The sequence below is a fragment of the Suricata suricatta genome, chromosome 4, assembly GCF_006229205.1.
Source record: "Suricata suricatta isolate VVHF042 chromosome 4, meerkat_22Aug2017_6uvM2_HiC, whole genome shotgun sequence".
Classification (NCBI taxonomy): domain Eukaryota; kingdom Metazoa; phylum Chordata; class Mammalia; order Carnivora; family Herpestidae; genus Suricata; species Suricata suricatta.
In genome coordinates this window covers 92195879-92204176 of record NC_043703.1, presented here as the reverse complement: position 1 = coordinate 92204176, position 8298 = coordinate 92195879, and positions in this window count along the sequence as shown.

The following is an 8298-nucleotide window of genomic DNA, read 5'->3' as shown; positions in this document are numbered from 1 at the left end:
TTAGGGAAGCACCTGGAAGCTGGATGAGTGATTCATGCTTTGTGCAAACACCTTCCCTGGGCGGAAGGGGAGTTGAGTGAGGCTGTGTCTCTGCCCTGAGGGATTTGCACAGTGAAGGCCCACAGCTGATGGAGTCAGGAATGCTCCCCATGTAGGCGAGGTGGAGGTCTGAAGACCCGGGCAGACAGGACTCTTGTTTGGAAATGGCTCACTGTTGTGAAGATCTGAAAGCACTGTTGATCAGATTGTGGATTGTGGGTAGGAAACATAGAGGGTGTTAGAATTGGAAGGCTTGCATTCCACTTACTAACTGGGCAGTCTTCGCCAAGTTGTTTCGTATTTCTGTATGCCAGTTTCCACATCTGTATAACGGTGATGATAATACCTGTCTTCATGGCTGGTGTAAGGGATCAAATTGGAAGGTGATCTGCAAATTGTAAAGTGTTCGAAAAAATTTTATAATGTAGAGGCTTCACCTTGAAAAGTCATTGGTTCTGGTTCCAGACAACAAGATGACGGAGGGGGCTGCCTGCAGGGCACATGCATCTGGCATGTGGTGCAGTGGAGGTGGAGGCTGGGCATGGACCACTGGGGCCTAACACAGTCTTCGCTTTGTTTGTTTGTTTATTTATTGAAATATAGTTCACATGATATAAAATTCACTGAAGTATACAATTCAACAGTCTCTAGTATCACTATGATGTGCAACCATCACTGCTAAGTCCAGAACATTTTCATCACCCCAAAAATAAACTCACACCTATTAGCCATCTCTCCTTGTACCTCACAGATGTATGTAAGGAGGCAGGTAACTATAGCAACTGTAATCTGTATTCTATCTCTGTAGAGCTCCCAATTCTGGATATTTTATAAATGCAATCATATAATATACAGCTTTTTGTGTTTGGCTTGTTTCACTTAGCACATGGTTTTAAACTTCATCTATGTTGTAGCATGTATTAAATTTCATTCCTTTGTTTTTAATCTTTATTTATTTTGAGAGAGAGAGTGAGCATGCAGGGAAGGGACAGAGAGAGAGAGGAAGAGAATCCCAAACAGGCTCCATGCTGCCAGCACAGACCCCCCCCATGCAGGGCTCAAACCTGTTAACTGTGAGATCATGATCTGAGCTGAAATCAAGAGTCCAATACTTCACCGTCTGAGCCACCCCAGCACCCCTAAAATTCATTCCTTTTTGTGGCTGAATAATATTCCATTAGATCAGCTTTCCTCATTTTGTTTTTCCATCCATTAGGTAATAGACATTTGGCTGGTTTCTACTTTTTTGGCTATTATGGATAATGCTGCTTTGATGCTACATTGGTAAACAAGTGTCTGTGTGAGTCCCTGTTGTCAATTATTTGGGGTATATACCTCAGAGTGGAATTGCTGGACCATGTAGTAACTCAGTGTTCAACTTTTTGAAGAACTGTTTTCCCCTGAGGCTGTACCACTGCACACACACACCAGCAGTGTACGAGGGTTCCCATTTCTCTACATCTTCGCCAATGCTTACTTTCCATTTTTAAAGAAAATTACAGCCATCCTATTGGGTATGAAGCAGTATCTCACTGTGGTTTTGATTTCCATTTCCCTACTGAGGGAGTGTAATGCATTCTTAACGGAAGTGAACAGTCTATGAAACAAGATAGCTTCAAAGTTGCTTCTTACAGAAATAGTGGCTCTGAGACTTAATTGTCACCTCCCCCTATACTGCCACCGTCTCCGTTCTTAGTAGCCAATGCTAAAGGGCTTCTATGTGCTAAAGGCTGTTAGAAAAACATCCCTGATTTACAGGTATTACTATTGTCCCATTTTATAGTCATAGAAACTGAGGCTAAGTGATGTTGAACAACTTGCCCAAGGTCATACAGCTGAGTGGTGAGGCTGTTAGGGTTTCATTCCAGGTCTGTCAGACTCTGGCGCCAAGCTCTGACCCATCGTGCCATAGAGATTCCTGCTGAAACCTGCCATCACACGCCGTCCTCCATTTCAAAGTTCAGCAAATGCTTCCCAAGTGCCCACTGTGTGCCAAAGTCTGTGCTGGGCTCAATGGCCATGAGTGAAACTGCTCTGCTCTGCGGAGTAGCTCATAGTCTGGAGAGTTCTGTCTGAGTTTGCCAGTGATTTCTGTAGAGTGGAGAAATGAGTTTTATAATTTTTATTTGATTTAGCCCTCAAGTTGTTAACACCTCCAGTGCAGGGACTGGGGAGAGGGCTGTCTATAAATATTAGCTCCCAAAGTAAAAATGACTCTTTCATCTCAGCAGACCTAATTAAGCTGTTGATTAGAGAAGGATCAACACCTCCATCTGTAACAAAAGACACTGTCTGCCAGTGGGAGGTTCTGTCAGGGCAATTTCTCCTGCAATTTAGAACATTTGGGAGGACAGAACCCAGACAGCCCAGGGTGTCAAAACGGACAGGTCTTACTTCACATAAGACGCGCGCACACACACACACACACACACACACACACACACTGCCCCGGGGACGCTGGAAACCCTGCAGCCTCACCACCTGGGAGGCACATAACATCTCTCTAGAAGAAATAGAGACTTCAAGCAATGGACACATTTACTGACGGACTCAAGTACAGTTTACGGGGCACAAATGGAGCCCGGCAGTTCGGGGAGAGCAGCATATGTTTGGAGGACTCCGGCCAGCGTGTCTGATGACAGGCAGACCAGGCTCTGATATTGCTGACGGGGATGCCGGCGAGCAGCCACAGGCTTTTCCTTCCCATGTCCCCCCGGGCACTGGCATCTCGAGGGGACGCGCAGATGTGGCAGCCCTCCTGTGGGGGTGGTGGTCTGGTTTGCTCCAGTTATCTCTAAGGGAGATACGACTTCGCTGAGTCTCCATTGCACAGACTAAGCTTTCCCTCTGGGGACCCAGGGAGTCTACCTCCGTGTGGTTGGCATGAATGAGAAGCATCTTCTTGGAGCCCTGTTGCCCCAAGTGTGATTTGCCTCCTCAGCTCTCAGCAAGGATTCACCAGCCTTTACCCTGTTCCCATCCCGACGCCATTCACAGCAACTGCCTGAAAGTAAGGGAGTCCCAGCTTCACTGACTGGGCTTGCTGGACTCCACAGTGAATGACAGGCACTCAAGAGAGAGGCAGTGGTGGGAAATGTGAGGGAGGGAGGGGGCACCGTTCTCTGTGGGAAATAGAGAAGCTCACTCTAAACACACAATAGGAATGGTTGACATTTATGGAGCACGTACTATGTGCCAGATACTGTTTTAAGCATCTATTAATTCATTTAATCCCCATAGTGACCTATGAGGTAGGTATTACTCACCTCAGGTTACAAAGGAAGGTGGAAGTCCAGAAAGATTAAGGAAGCAGAGCCTGTGTCCCTAACTGTGCAATGCCGTCTGTGCGTTGTGCACACAAGTCTGCGCGTTTTCCAGCACCATGAATGGCCCATATGATTCAGATTCCCTTTATCTAGTTATCTGTATACTTGAGATGATATGAAAGGGAGCATTGTTAAGTATGAGGAATTTCTCATAAAGGAAAGGGAAAAAGGGAATGGATACATTCATCCATAAACTCAACATATTTTTTAAGTTTATTTTGAGAGAGAGAAAGCACACGTGTGCTAGTGGGGGAGGGGCGGGGTGGGAGAGAATCCTAAGCACACTCTGCATTGTCAGCACAGAGCCTGACACAGGGATCGAACCCACAAACTGTGAGATCATCACCTATGCTGAAATCAAGAGTTGGACACTCAACTGACTGAACCACCGAGGTTCCCCCATTCAACATATTTCTATGACACTGGTATGTGTCAGTCTGAGTTAAAGGAGCAAATTAAACCAATCTTTGTTTAAAAAAATTTTTTTTTTTATGAAACACTGCATGTTGTGATCGATCAGTTCTGTGGAGGTAACAAAGGGGACCAAGGGGAAGGAAGACCGGGCTGGAAGGAGAAACCCATGTTAGGGCATCAGGACAGGTCTCTCTTGGTGACATCAAGGCAGAGACTAGTGTTAGCCATGTGAAGAACAGTGAGAAGGGCATTCCAAAGCTGCTGCTATATCTAGGCCCCGAGTGAGGAAAAACCTTTGTGGATCAAACATCCAGAGTGGCCAAAGGACTGTGAGCTGGGGGTGGGTTTGTGTGGGGAGGCCAGAAAGCCAGGGCAGGGGCGGCCCATGCTAAGGGGAAGACTCTGGTTGGTCTTCTGAGAGCAGTAAAATCCACTGATGGGTCAGGACAGTGACACTGAAGGACTGTGGCCTCTGTGAGGCGAATGGAGTAGAAGAGGCAGAGGCCACCACACAGTATTACTGAGGGGTGCCAGGGACTGAAGAGGGACAGGAGGCCTGGGGGCAGCCAGGAGACGCCGCCGTGGGAGCCGAGAGCCACTGAAACGGGGCAGCCACGGACGAGGTGACATTTCCTCTAAAAAGGTGACATCTCTGGGAGTGGTTGCCAAGACAAGCAGTTAACAGAAGTCCCAGAGTTGCCCTGCAGTTACCGGCGACAGGGTTTGCACGCTTTTTTCTCAGCAAAATGTAGGAAAAGTCTGGAGGCTGATGCCATGCTCCTTCAGGATAGCAGAAGAGAGAGGGCTGTGGCTTCCAGAAAGGCCAGGACTCTGGCACCTGTACGAGAAGCGGACATAGGAATCAGAGCAAGGAGACCAGAAGGGCCAGGAAGCACCATTTGTGTAGACACCTCGAGCAGGCGCTGCAAATCAAGCTTCCCAAGTGCTCTGGAAGCAAGGGAGGCCTTGGAGGTGAGCTTGGAGGGCTGCATGGAGCTCTACAGGTGGCAGACGGAGCAAAAGCTGTCCAGACAAAGCCTGTGGAAGAGAAGGTTGTCTTCTGGAGCCCAGAGGACGGCTCACCGTGGCTGCAGCCGAGGCCAGGCAGAAGGAGGTGAGATGGAAGCCAGATGGTGAGGGACGAGAGTAGTTTTCCACCGATGGAGCCCTGAGCCATGAATGAGTCATCACTGGGGAGGGTGCCTCTGCCTGACCGTTGACGTGTTGGCTGTGTACCTCCCCTTGACCACACGCCCAGGGCAGAGATCTGTGTGGCCCGCCCCCCGCAGGCTGCCCAGCGGCCACCTCAGGCACTCTGCATTCAGGAAGAGAAGCAGTCACGTCGGATCTAAATGTTAATAAAAACGAAATCCCCGAGCAGTCACTGAAATTAGCCTGGGTATGATTGAAATGCCAAGGCAGGTCTTGTTATTTTTATGAAGCCGTGAATAATATAAGTATCCAATTGATAAAATGTTATTAAAGCTGACAGCCCTTAAGTGATCTAAGTGGTAAATATTGAAATGAGGTCTCTGCCACACCGTACTCGGGGGCCCGCGGCAGTAATAAGCATTGAACAATGATTCCACTGGCTCTGGGGAAATGCAGAGCTTAGGGGGAGCAAAAGCATTCTTCCTAAATAATTAAACCGGGATTCCAGGGATGGATCGCAGTTCCTTGTAGTGGTTTGTTAACGTCCAAAGTTGCTGGCCTCAGGCAAACCTCTGTTGGGCCATCCTTCCCCCCAACAAGGGTAGGAGAGAGCAGGGAGGGGCTGGCTCAGCTCCTCCTAGGCCCCCAAGGAGCCCGCACTGAGCAAGCAGCATATTTCAGACTTTATTTATAATATAAACAGACTGGCGCAGCCTGAGGGCAGCTAATAGTTGAGGAGCAGTGGGCCTGCCACGTGGGTTAGAGATTTTATTAGCACTGTCTAGGAAAAAAAAAGCACCATGCAGAGAAATTTTAAAATGTGGTGCCTTCTTGATAATCAGATCACTAAAGAGGTGGCAGAGAGAGCATTTTCCTTTTCCTGTTCTTGGGAAAAGGATCTCTAATAGCTGTGATCTCTTCCACCCTCAGCTAAAGGCCAGCTGTGCTGGGTCAGGGGGCCTCCTTGAGTCTGGCCACGTGAGGAGCAAGGCTATTCAGAGCCCCTTCTAGGACTTTGGGAATAGGACATTTCTTTGGTGGCCAGGGGGGGTGCCGTCCATCTCCCCCATTCCCTGCCAGGTGCTGGTAGGTCTCTGGAGGTGGGGCTGGGCAGGGAGGCGCGGCTGCAGACCTGTGGAGCTGGCCTCAGTCTCTTCCTTCCTGGAGCTAACTCCCAGTAGGCGGAAGGGATGCTGGGAAGCTTGCCCGTGTGCTCTGTGCAGGGTCACAGGTGGGGGAAAGCTCTCTGGAGAGCAAGAAGGTGGAGATACTGTTCCCAGAGGAGGTACACTTCGAGATGATCTGTGAGAGACAGAGGGCAAAAGCAGGAAGACCGGGAACCTCTGCAACCCCTCCAATGACAGAAGGGCTAGCAGAGGTGACTAAGTCCCAGACCTCGGTCCCAGCCAGGCTGTGTCAAGCACTTGCCAAGGGCCTGTCTGGGAACTCAGCAGGACTGGGAGGGAAGGGGCAGTAGGGGGTCTGGAGAAAGGCATGAACACCTCTGGTCCTGGGGAGCCTTGTTAGAGGTGAGGGTAGTGCCTGGGTGTCAGGATTTAGGGATAGATGGCGGGATGGGGAGAGTAGATTCTGTTTTAATCTGTCCCTTATAAGTCTAGGACTTTCATCCTGAGAGTCTGGGGTCCTGAGACTGAAACATGTGCCCAACTACCCAGTGACCCGAGGTGGAGAAGCCTGTCCCAGGTTTGTACTCTATGGAATGGCCCCAGGCTACCCCCTCTTTCACGTCCCTCAGAACTATAGTGAGGGCACTTGGGCCCCTTTCATTCCCTAACACCCCGTAAGCTCCTTGGCGAGAAGTAGCAGAAACCGTAATGGTGCAATAACAGGGTGGGCTCCCTCACACTAGCCTGTGGGCTGACTGCTCTCTGCGAAGCCCTGGAAGAGGGCTGTGGCCTTTCCTGCCCAGTCCACACCACAGACTCTACTCTGCGCTCTGTCCAGCCCTTTTCCGTTCTCAGTGTGTTGCTCACAGCCTCCATTTCCAACTTCCATGAAGAGAGAGATTGCTCTTTCCCTGCCCTCTGGCCCTCCAAACCCAGGGGACGAAATGATCTAAGACGTGTTAATCAGAAATGACACCTCCACACATTGGTCCAGGTTTTCAATACCCATCCTCCTACTTAGCTTTGTTTCAACCCTGGGAATAGTAGGGCAGGGTTCCCCAGGCTGCACTTGGGGAACGTGAGGTTTATAGCAGCAATTGTGAGCTTAGCTTAGCTTGCAAAATCTCCTGGTGCCAAAGTATTCTTTCTCCCATGATTTGTGGATGGATGCTGCTGCTGGGGGTAAAAGGCCGCCTGGAGGCCTTGACGGACGGGCAGCAGACCCTAGAAAACAAGCCTCTCTCTGGAAAAGAAGAGCCTTCTGGAGTGGGCAAGCCAATGGGATGGGTCTTGCCTTACCGGCCATTTTGGAAGGAAAGATTCTGGTATATATTTTTTTAGGATCAGACACATAAAGCTCTTGGGGGTAGACAGTGGTTTTGAGCTAAGCTTGGGAAGAAGGGACAGTGGACGAGTGCACTAAAGAATATTTAAGCTTCCAGAAGCTTCAAGCAGCCCACAGGTGTGTCTGGGTGCCTCTTTGGGGCTCCGTAAACAGCAAATCGATTGAGCATCAGGCTTGTTTTCATAACGGTCCTGCGCACTGGGAGTATTAGATGAAGCAAACCTTTTATTTAGTTCCTGACAGGTAATTAAATTTACCTCTGCATCGGTTTGTGATCCAGCCAAGGAGCCAGGGGTAGCATTTTGAATGGCTATAGCTATTTGCTGGAATATTACAACTTAATTTTGCCTCTCAAGTTGCAAGTAGAGATCTTGATTCAGTGGAAATTTTGACTCAGCCTTGGGGTTCCAGGTTGGAGATTTCATTTTTTCCAACAGGAGTTTGCTCTCTGTCTCAAACATGTGAAAGCCCAGTTTCCATATTTTTTTCCAGAGTGACATACTGTGGGAACAACCAAAGGTTACGCAGTAAGGAAAAACAGCAATTGGCAATAGTAAGATCCAATGCCTTCCCAAAGACCCGTTTTTTTGGGAACCGGGGATTATTTCAGTGACAGAAAGTTCTAGATTTCATGATCACCACAAATGCCAGAAAGAGTTCTTGTGGCTCTTTGAGAGCTTTTATAAAGCACTTGTTGGGGCGCCTGGGTGGCTCAGTCGGTTAAGCCTCCGACTTCGGCTCAGGTCAGATCTCACGTTCGTGGGTTCGAGCCCCGTGTCAGGCTCTGTGCTGACAGCTAGCTCAGAGCCTGGAGCCTGCTTCCGGTTCTGTGTCTCCTTCTCTCTCTGCCCCTCCCCCTCTCATGCTCTGTCTCTCTCTGTATCAAAAATAAATA